Source organism: Beta vulgaris, chromosome 7 (assembly GCF_026745355.1).
Source record: "Beta vulgaris subsp. vulgaris cultivar EL10 chromosome 7, EL10.2, whole genome shotgun sequence".
Classification (NCBI taxonomy): domain Eukaryota; kingdom Viridiplantae; phylum Streptophyta; class Magnoliopsida; order Caryophyllales; family Amaranthaceae; genus Beta; species Beta vulgaris.
This window is the reverse complement of record NC_079208.1, coordinates 22,052,917-22,065,141: the sequence shown is the minus strand read 5'-3', so window position 1 is coordinate 22,065,141 and position 12,225 is coordinate 22,052,917. Positions and strand designations below refer to the sequence as shown.

General features: G+C 33.1%; 2 pseudogenes; both read left to right on the top strand.

Annotated features, from left to right (window-relative positions):
- The first annotated feature begins 18 nt into the window (after positions 1-18).
- Positions 19-1,088, top strand: LOC130589499 (ribulose bisphosphate carboxylase large chain-like; annotated as a pseudogene).
- Positions 1,089-2,384: 1,296 nt separating this feature from the next.
- On the top strand, positions 2,385-6,182 carry LOC125494374 (ribulose bisphosphate carboxylase large chain-like; annotated as a pseudogene).
- The last annotated feature ends 6,043 nt before the right edge of the window (positions 6,183-12,225 follow it).

Here is a 12,225-nt window from a genome sequence, read left to right as displayed (position 1 = left end):
GAAACAAATATATTTTTTTCTGTGGCGTATCCTTTAGACCTTTTTGAAGAAGGTTCAGTTACTAACATGTTTACTTCCATTGTGGGTAAATTATTTGGGTTCAAAGCCCTAAGATCTTTACGTTTGGAGGATTTGTGAATCCCTTTTGCTTATGTAAAAACTTTTCAAGGCCCGCCTCACGGTTCCAAGTTGAGAGAGATAAATTGAACAAGTATGGTCGTCCCCTATTAGGATGCACTATTAAAACCAAAATTTGGGTTATCCGGCTAAAACTATGGTCGAGCAGTTTATGAATGTCTTCGCGGTGGACTTGATTTTACCAAAGATGATATAAACGTGAACTCCCAACCGTTCATGCGTTGGAGAGATCGTTTCCTATTTTGTGCCGAAGCTCTATATAAAGAACAGCGAAAAAGGTGAAATCAAGGGGCATTACTTGAATGCTACGCGGGAACATGCGAAGAAATGATAAAAAGGGTTGTATTTTCCAGAGAATTGGGAGTTCGTATCGTAGTGCATGACTACTTAACAGGGGGATTCACTGCAAACCTTGGCTCATTATTGCCGAGAAGAATCATGGTATGCACTTCCGTGTACTAGCCAAAGCGTTATGTCTGTCAGGTGGAGATCATATTCATTCTGGTATCTGTATTAGTATAGTAGTGGTAAAAGCTTGAAGGGGAAAGAGATATTACTTTATGCTTTTTAATTTACTACTTGTGATTATACTGAAAAAGGCCGAAGTGAGGTATTTATTTCACTCAATGTTGGGTTCCCACACCAGGTGTTCTACCTGTTGCTTCAGGACGTATTTTGGCATATGCCTGCGCTAACAGAGATCTTTGGGGTGATTTGTACTACAGATTGGTGGAGGAACTTACGACACCCTTGGGAAATGCACCAGGTGTTTGTAGCGAATCGAGTAGCTCTAGAAGCATGTGTACAAGCTCGTATTGAGCGTCGTAATCTTGCTACCGAGGTAATGTAATTATTCGCGAAGCTAGAAAATGGAGTCCTGAACTAGCTGCTGATGTTTACGAGTATGGAAGGAAATCAAATTTGAATTCCCAGCAATGGGTAGAGTCTAGGCTAAGTAATTAATGTTCGGTTGAATTGTAATTAAACTCGGCCAAATCTTTTCCTAAAAGGATTGAGCCGAATCCAATTATTCTTTATATAAATTGTAACTCTCTATTTATAGAGACTTATTTAAATATACCGGCAAGATCTTAAATACAAAATGGAATACTAAACAGTTCAAACTTTCTATTATTGTCTTCGATCCACCATTAATCCTAATCTCTAGGATTAGTAGAATTGGTAGTTTCTTATACATATTCTGTGGATATCAAGTCAAGTATACGAACTCTTTCTACCCATCTTATATATTGTCCGTTTCATTCCGTGTAAGAAAATTATTCATTCTTATATCAACGAATTCTATGAAAAAAAAGTTTTGTCATATTCATATCACCAAGTTATACGATGTATTTTTACAAAAAAAAGTATTTCTTTCACCTATGCTTACTCATTTTAAATTTTTAGTTGATAATATGAGTGATTGGATGTAGATGCTTATTCTAACAAGAAATGTTCAAATTGATATTCATTGAGTGACTTTTCATCTCATTTGTTTTCTTTTCATGCGAATAGGGGGAAAGAAAGCTCTATGAAAAATGGTGGTTCAATTCGATGTTGTCTAAGAAAGGGTTATAACACATGTGTGGATGTGGATTAAGTACATCAATGGATAGTCTTGGTCCTATGAAAATATAGTAGAAAGGAAGATTCGAATTTAAATGATACACAAAAAAACATTCATAGCTGGAAAAGAATGACATCTAGTAACGTTGATCATTTATTTCGTGTCATGGACATGGGAATTTCATCTCGGATGATACTTTTCTACTTATATATAGTAAGGGAGACAGTTTTCCATATATTTTGATATTGAAAATACAATTTTTGAGATTGACAACGATCATTCTTTTATGAGTGACTACAAAGTTCCTTTTGAATTATTCGAATTCAAGTTATATGAACCAATGTAAGAGTGGCCATACTTAAAATGATGGTTCCATGTATTATACTAAAGATAATTGGAATAATCACATTAACAATTGCATTGACAGTTATCTTCATTCTCAAATCCGTAATGGAAGTTTCATCCGAAATAATAGTGACAGTTCCATTTTGAGTTACATTTTTAATGAAAGTGTAAATAGGAGTGAAAGTTTCAGTATAAAAGAACTATCACGAATAGTAGTAATTTAATTAGAAGAGAAAATTATAATAATCTTGATGTAACTAAAAAATATAGACATTTGTGGGTCCAATGCGAATTTTGTTATGCATTAAATTATAAGAAATTACTTAAGTCAAAAATGGGTATTGATTCCTATCAATAAATACAAGTTTAACTGAAGTTGTTCAAACAGGTATAGGTCAATTAAACGGTATTCCTGTAGCAATTGGGGTTATGAATTTTCAGTTTATGGGAGGTAGTATGGGATCTGTAGTTTATGCTGCCAATAAATTACTATCCCTTATTATAGTATGCGCTTCCGGAGGGCCCGCATGCAAGAAGGAAGCTTGAGATTAATGCAAATGGTTAAAATCTCGTCTGTTTTATATGATTATCAATCAAATAAAAAGTTATTCTATGTATCAATCCTTACTTCTCCAACTATTGGGGGGTGACAGCCAAATTCAGTATGTTGGGGGATATCATTATTGCCGAACATAACGCCTCCATTGCATTCGCGAGTAAAAGATTGATTGAGTAAACATTGAATAAGACAGTACCTGAAGGTTGACAAGCAGCCAAACTTTTATTCCATAAGGGTTTATTCGATCCAATTGTACCACGTAATCTTTTAAAAGGCGTTTTAAGAGAGTTATTTCAGTTGCATGTTTTTTTTCTTTTGAATTAAAATGAAGTCGTGGATTAAAGTCCATTTTTTTTTTGTGTCAAAAAATTTATTATCTTTTTGTTTTGGAATCAAAGTAAAAAACAGAGAATAGGAGTTTTTGGTTGGCAACATCCTAATTTTGGAATAAGAAAAAGAATTTTAAAATGTGAATAATTAGGAAAAGTCGATCAACAAGATATAAGAACGACTACTTCCTTTTTATTCTGTGAAATTAGTCAAATAAAAAAAATGCATGTTCCCTTCTTACACGTACATATGTATAGACTTCGAATTAAAAAATAGCTTTTTGCATCTTTCGATATTGTTTGGGATTCTTTATTAAAAATACCTTTTGGATCAGACTATAACAAATCCTTTGGAAATTGAATTTATAAAAAATCTTCTATTTTCATGAATTAGTAGAAGCAAAAGAGAGAAAAAAAAGATGAAGAATAAGAAAATAAAGTCGATTATCATATATTATATGTAGAAAGCTAATTTATTTTTTAGTTCTACATTTCTTGTACTTATGATATACTATGCTCCTTCTATATAATTAAAATTCTAATTAATTAATTAATATAATAACATAATAATGACAAAAAATATAACAAACAGGTACAATTAGAATATAGTAAATCGAGCTACCCATTCTATGACAACTATGAACTTTCCATATATTTTGGTGCCTTTAGTAGGCCTAGTATTTCTGGCAATTGCAAGAGCCATTATGTATATGAAAAGAGGACTACATAGGGTCGATGTTATTATTTTGTTCTAACTAAAAATGAAATAAAGATCAATATTTACATATTTAAATAAAAGTAAAAGTGAAACACATCCGACATCAGAATAAGACTAGTGGATGAGAGTTACATCTGACACAAGACAGAGTAAGGAAAGTAAAATTCATTGTGGGTATTCTTTCAATTCAGATTAAATGCAATCATATCTAGTATGAATTTGCCATCAGAAAGTATATGGGTAGAACTTATAACGGGTTCTCGAAAAATCAGTAATTTCTGCCGGTCCTTTATCCTTTTTTTAGGTTCATTATAATTCTTATTGGTTGGAATTTATAGCTATCTTGGTAGAAATTTGATATCTTTATTTCCCTCCCAGCAGATTCTTTTTTTCCATAAGGAATCGTGATGTCTTTCTATGGGATCGCGGGCCTCCTTATTAGCTCATATTTATGGTGTGCAATTTCGTGGAATAAAGGTAGTGGTTATGATCGATTTGATAGAAAAGAAGTAATAGTCTGTATTTTTCATTGGGGAATCCTTGGAAAAAACCGTCGCATCTTCTTTCGATTTCTTATAAACGATATTCAATCTATATTATAATAGAACTTAAAGAGAGTATTTATACTCGTCGTGTTCTTTATTTAGAAATCAGAGGCCAGGGAGCCATTGCTTTGACTCGTACTGATGAGAATTTGACTCCACGAGAAATTAAAGAAAAAGCTGATGAATTGCCCTATTTCTTGCATGTACCAATTGAAGTATTTTGAAAAATAAGGTGGCTCTGCCGTGTATTCATCGAAAGGAAGGAATTTATTTGCTTCGACTTGGATCAATTGCAATATCCATAAACACTATTTTTTTTATAATTTCTTCATTCAATTTCAAAGTGGACTTTTTGTCTATTTCACTATTCTTACAAGATTCAAGGGCTAATTATTAAATCACATAAAAACAAACAATAGATTCATGGATTCTATACATTGGAATAAACTTCATGTTTGATAGAAATATTAGATCGCATAATGTTGACAAAGGCGACGGGTTCATTAAAAATCTATAGATGAAAAAAAATTGGAAAAAAATAAAGCATTTTTTTCTTTTCTATATCATGTATCTATAGTATTCTTATCCTAGTGGATCTCTCTATCATTTCAAAAAAGTATGGAATCTTGGGTTACTAATTGGTGGAATAGTAAACAATCTGAAACTTGTTTGAATGCTATTCATGAATAGTCTTATAGAAAAATTCATCGAATTAGAGGAGCCTTCTTGTAACAGCCCGTTTTCCCGAGCTGCTAGTAGACTTAAGATTCACTAATCACAATTAACGCTTAATAAGCCTCAAATTAAATATTTACTTGCAGCGGAAACATAACCTACAAAATGATCTTGGACCTGTGGGTCATCGGCCCACAAAATAAAATCCTTTATATGAGACTTCAATTACACCAATCACTCCACCATAATTCCCAAAAGTCATATACAAAGGAACAATAAATTCTCTAATCAACTAACTAGAATACAAACTCAATCCATAAGCTACGACGACATCTTTATCTTGCTTCACTTCAGAATTCTGAGCTCACAACACCAAACCTGCAAAAATATTTCACTCTGCCACCCACCAAGTTGAGAGAGAGAAATTGAACAAGTATGGTCGTCCCCTATTAGGATGAACTATTAAACCAAAATTGGGGTTATCCGGCTAAAACTATGGTCGGGCAGTTTATGAATGTCTTCGCGGTGGACTTGATTTTACCAAAGATGATGTAAACGTGAACTCCCAACCATTCATGCGTTGGAGAGATCGTTTCCTATTTTGTGCCGAAGCTCTATATAAAGAACAAGCCGAAAAAGGTGAAATCAAGGGGCATTACTTGAATGCTACGCGGGAACATGCGAAGAAATGATAAAAAGGGTTGTATTTTCCAGAGAATTGGGAGTTCGTATCGTAGTGCATGACTACTTAACAGGGGGATTCACTGCAAACCTTGGCTCATTATTGCCGAGAAGAACCATGGTATGCACTTTCGTGTACTAGCTATAGTGTTACGTCTGTCTGGTGGGGATCATATTCATTCTAGTACGGTAGTAGGTAAAAGCTTGAAGGGGAAAGAGATATTACTTTATGCTTTTTAATTTACTACTTGATGATTATACTGAAAAAGGCCGAAGTGACGGTATTTATTTCACTCAATGTTGGGTTCCCACACCAGGTGTTCTACCTGTTGCTTCAGGACGTATTTTGGCATATGCCTGCGCTAACAGAGATCTTTGGGGTGATTCTGTACTACAGATTGGTGGAGGAACCTTACGACACCCTTGGGAAAATGCACCAGGTGTTGTAGCGAATCGAGTAGCTCTAGAAGCATGTGTACAAGCTCGTATTGAGCGTCGTAATCTTGCTACCGAGGGTAATGTAATTATTCGCGAAGCTAGAAAATGGAGTCCTGAACTAGCTGCTGATGTTTGTGACGTATGGAAGGAAATCAAATTTGAATTCCCAGCAATGGGTAGAGTCTAGGCTAAGTAATTAATGTTCGGTTGAATTGTAATTAAACTCGGCCAAATCTTTTCCTAAAAGGATTGAGCCGAATCCAATTATTCTTTATATAAATTGTAACTCTCTATTTATAGAGACTTATTTAAATATACCGGCAAGATCTTAAATACAAAATGGAATACTAAACAGTTCAAACTTTCTATTATTGTCTTCGATCCACCATTAATCCTACATCTCTAGGATTAGTAGAATTGGTAGTTTCTTATACATATTCTGTGGATATCAAGTCAAGTATACGAACTCTTTCTACCCATCTTATATATTGTCCGTTTCATTCCGTGTAAGAAAATTATTCATTCTTATATCAACGAGATTCTACGAAAAAAAAGTTTTGTCATATTCATATACAACCAAGTAATACGATGGATTTTTACAAAAAAAAGTATTTCTTTCACCTATGCTTACTCATTTTAAATTTTTAGTTAATAATATGAGTGATTGGATCTAGATGCTTATTCTAACAGAAAATGTTCAAATTAATTTTCATCGAGTGACTTTTCATCTCATTTGTTTTCTTTTCATGCGAATAGGGGGAAAGAAAGCTCTATGAAAAAATGGTGGTTCAATTCGATGTTGTCTAAGAAAGGGTTATAACACATGTGTGGATGTGGATTAAGTACATCAAAGGACAGTCTTGGTCCTATGAAAATACTAGTAGAAAGGAAGATCCGAATTTAAATGATACAGAAAAAAACATTCATAGCTGGAAAAAGAATGACAATTCTAGTAACGTTGATCATTTATTTCGTGTCATGGACATTGGGAATTTCATCTCGGATGATACTTTTCTACTTATATATAGTAAGGGAGACAGTTGTTCCATATATTTTGATATTGAAAATACAATTTTTGAGATTGACAACGATCATTCTTTTATGAGTGAACTGCAAAGTTCCTTTTCGAATTATTCGAATTCAAGTTATATGAACTCTAGATATAAGAGTGGCCATACTTATAATGATGGTTCCATGTATTATACTAAAGATAACTGGAATAATCACATTAACAATTGCATTGACAGTTATCTTCATTCTCAAATCCGTAATGGAATTTTCATCCGAAATAATAGTGACAGTTCCATTTTGAGTTACATTTTTAATGAAAGTGTAAATAGGAGTGAAAGTTTCAGTATAAAAGAACTATCACGAATGGTAGTAATTTAATTAGAAGAGAAAGTTATTATAATCTTGATGTAACTAAAAAATATAGACATTTGTGGGTTCAATGCGAATTTTGTTATGCATTAAATTATAAGAAATTACTTAAGTCAAAAATGGGTATTGATTCGTATCAATAAATACAGGTTTAATTGAAGTTGTTCAAACAGGTATAGGTCAATTAAACGGTATTCCTGTAGCAATTGGGGTTATGGATTTTCAATTTATGGGAGGTAGTATGGGATCTGTAGTTTGTGCTGCCAATAAATTACTACACCTTGTTATAGTATGCGCTTCCAAAGGGCCCGCATGCAAGAAGGAAGCTTGAGATTAATGCAAATGGTTAAAATCTTGTATGTTTTATATGATTATCAATCAAATAAACAGTTATTCTATGTATCAATCCTTACTTCTCCAACTATTGGGGGGGTGACAGCAAAATTCAGTATGTTGGGGGATATCATTATTGCCGAACATAACGCCTCCATTGCATTCGCGAGTAAATGATTGATTGAGTAAACATTGAATAAGACAGGTGCTGAAGGTTGACAAGCAGCCGAACTTTTATTCCATAAGGGTTTATTCGATCCAATTGTACCACGTAATCTTTAAAAAGGCGTTTCAAGAGAGTTATTTCAGTTGCATGTTTTTTTTCTTTTGAATCAAAATGAAGTCGAGGATTAAAGTCCATATTTTTTTGTGTCAAAATTTTTTTTGTCTTTTTGTTTTGGAATCAAAGTAAAAAACAGAGAATAGGAGTTTTTGGTTGGCAACATTCTAATTTTGGAATAAGAAAAAGAATTTTAAAATGTGAATAATTAGGAAAACTCGATCAACAAGATAAAAGAACGACTTCTTCCTTTTTATTCTGTGAAATTAGTCAAATAAAAAAAATGCATGTTCCCTTCTTACACGTACATATGTATAGACTTCGAATTAAAAAATAGCTTTTTGCATCTTTCGATATTTTCTGGGAATCTTTATTATAAATACCTTTTCGATCAGACTATAACAAATCCTTTGGAAATTGAATTTATAAAAAATCGTCTATTTTCATGAATTAGTAGAAGCAAAAGAGAGAAATAAAGATGAAGAATAAGAAAATAAAGTCGATTATCATTTATTATATGTAGAAAGGTAATTTATTTTTTAGTTCTACATTTCTTGTACTTATTATATACTATGCTCCTTCTATATAATTAAAATTCTAATTAATTAATTAATATAATAACATAATAATGACAAAAAATATAACAAACAGGTACAATTAGAATATAGTAAATCGAGGTACCCATTCTATGACAACTATGAACTTTCCACCTATTTTGGTGCCTTTAGTAGGCCTAGTATTTCAGGCAATTGCAAGAGCCAGTATGTATATGGAAAGAGGACTACATAGGGTCGATGTTATATTTTGTTCTAACTAAAAATGAAATAAAGATCAATATTTACATATTTAAATAAAAGTAAAAGTGAAACACATCCGACATCAGAATAGGACTAGTTGATGAGAGTTACATCGGACACAAGACAGAGTAAGGAAAGTAAAATTCATTTTGGGTATTCTTTCAATTCAGATTAAATACAATCAAATCTAGTATGAATTGGCGATCAGAAAGTATATGGGTAGAACTTATAACGGGATCTCGAAAAATCAGTAATTTCTGCCGGTCCTTTATCCTTTTTTTAGGTTCATTATAATTCTTATTGGTTGGAATTTCCAGCTATCTTGGTAGAAATTTGATATCTTTATTTCCCTCCCAGCAGATTCTTTTTTTCCATAAGGAATCGTGATGTCTTTCTATGGGATCGCGGGCCTCCTTATTAGCTCATATTTATGGTGTGCAATTTCGTGGAATGTAGCTAGTGGTTATGATCGATTTGATAGAAAAGAAGTAATAGTCTGTATTTTTCGTTGGGGAATCCTTGGAAAAAACCGTCGCATCTTCTTTCGATTTCTTATAAACGATATTCAGTCTATATTATAAAAGAACTTAAAGAGGGTATTTATACTCGTCGTGTCCTTTATTTAGAAATCAGAGGCCAGGGAGCCATTGCTTTGACTCGTACTGATGAGAATTTGACTCCACGAGAAATTAAACAAAAATCTGATGAATTGGCCTATTTCTTGCATATACCAATTGAAGTATTTTGAAAAATAAGGTGGCTCTGCCGTGTATTCATCGAAAAGAAGGAATTTATTTGCTTCGACTTGGATCAATTGCAATATCCATAAACACTATTTTTTTGATAATTTCTTCATTCAAATTCAAAGTGAACTTTTTGTCTATTTCAGTATTCTTACAAGATTCAAGGGCTAATTATTAAATCACATAAAAACAAACAATAGATTCATGGATTCTATACATTGGAATAAAATTCATCAATAACTCCACCATAATTCCCAAAAGTTATATACAAAGGAACAATAAATAACTGTTCTCTAATCAACTAACTAGAATACAAACTCAATCCATAAGCTACGACGACATCTTTATCTTGCTTCACTTTAGAATTCTGAGCTCACAACACCAAACCTGCAACAATATTTCACTCTGCCACCCACCAAGTGACAGGCCACAGAAATGACAACACTATCAGCAAAGCTGAGTACACACTGTGTAATAGAAATTACAAGTTTAGGTGTATTTTGAAAACTAACACATAGTTATAATAACAGATAATCACATTTAACTCAGTTATTATCGTTTCACAAAATCAAATCGTTTGGCATGAACGCGAGTGGAGAGGGGTACAACGCAATACCAGCTGTCTGCAAACTATTGAGGGTCGTCACCCAGCCTTTTATTGTTATGCTTGCAAGACTTACCTGGACATGTCCTATAACGCCAGGAGTTCGCCCTTCCTGGAAGGCAACAACTAGGGACTCTACCCGCCCTAACTCGGGGTGCATGTTCATGCCTCACTTTCATATTTATAAAATAAGATATTTAATGATTCATACTTGAATCCTCAATACTCATAACATAATACCATACTCGACCTCATCTGGTCTTAACTCATATCCGACTCATTTCCTCATTATCATACCAAATCATATTTTGAGAAATCTAGTATTTTCGAACGATTTCGATAATTGAACAAAATGATACTTTTATAACAATCCAATAGCAATTCACAACTAACTCATAGAGATGTATCTATAATCATGGCCATTACCACAAACGATATATGATATCCAAAATTCAATATAACTCTCACGGGAGCATTTCAATATATTTTGCTGAACATGAAGGTTACCTCAACTCTACAACAATTATACGAAACCTCCAATCATCATAACTGATTTCCCATATCATCTTCAAGTATATACGTCTACATAGCAATCCTCCAACAACCACCTCACAGTAACATCAATAATCAATAACCAAACTTAACTATTCTAATTATCTTCTTCTAACGCAACCATTATGCTAATCAAACTGAATCCCGCAAATAGAAATTAACGAAGTCATTCCCATAACTCATAACTCGACTTCATACATATCAACTCCAACTATAATAATTATAATAATCTCCCAATTCTAAGATTATGACTGCCCTCACATCAACAACAACGACTATCCAATAAGAACGATACAATAACATAATAACAACAGCACAAACAACAATAATACCACCTCCACCACCAACGAGAACACCAACACCAATAACACAACATTAAGCACAATAACATAACAACACAACCACAACACAGCAGCACAACCAACAACAAAAGCCACCACCTACTATGTTCATAACAAACCTAAGTAAATCATATTCCCAAATTTATCACTCTTCATTGAGCCACGTAATTCTTAGGCATAAATGACTATTTTAACCTTAAGAAATCCCAAGCATGTCATGTATCAAGTTTGGTTAGGTTCTGAGCTCGGATTCAACCCCGAAAGGCTCTTTAACTGGAAGTTCATCGTTACCCGATAAAACAATCTCCAAACGATTTTCATAATCTTAATGATTAAGGCTCTCAAGGACTTTCTAACTTATCTATTGGTTTCCAAAGCCTTCTTATCCAATAAGAGTGATGGTTATTATCCTCTTTGACCTTTCTTAACCATTAAGAAAGATAGTGCCTTATCCACAAGCTTTCTTAAGCACTAAGAATGTTAGTGCTTATCCACAACGTTTCTTAACCACTAAGAATGATAGTACTTATCCACAACCTTGCTTTCTTAACAATTAAGAATGATAATGCTTATCAACAAGCTTTCTTAACCATTAAGAATGGTAATGCTTATCTACAAGCTTTCTTAACCATTATGAATGGTAATGCTTATCCACAAGCTTTCTTAACCATTAAGAAGGGTAATGCTTATCCACAAGCTTTCTTAACCATTAAGAATGGTAATGCTTATCCACAAGCTTTTTTAACCATTAAGAATGATGGTCTTATCCACTTTTAGCTTTTAAATAAAGGTTTTTAAAAACAGGGCTATTACACCGCTTGTATAGGAATCAACAATGAAACAATTCAATTGATCAAGATGCATGATGAGGATTGTCTCGATATTATTTTTCACTTCTCGATAAATTTAATTTGTTTCCTTATTCTAAGCGGTTATTCTATTCTGGCAAATAAATGACTTATTCTTCTTAACTCTTGGGTTAAGGAATTCCTATATAACTTAAGTTACACAATAAAAGCTTTTTCTATTCTTTATTAACTGCTTTATGTATCGGATTTCACTCGCCCCATGGTTGGGAACTAATGATTGGCTCTATCTACAAAGATTTTTGATTTGCCCATCACGATCAAATTATATCTGGTCTTGTTTCCACTTTTCCAGTAATACTAGATATAATCTTGAAATATTGGATTTCCCTTA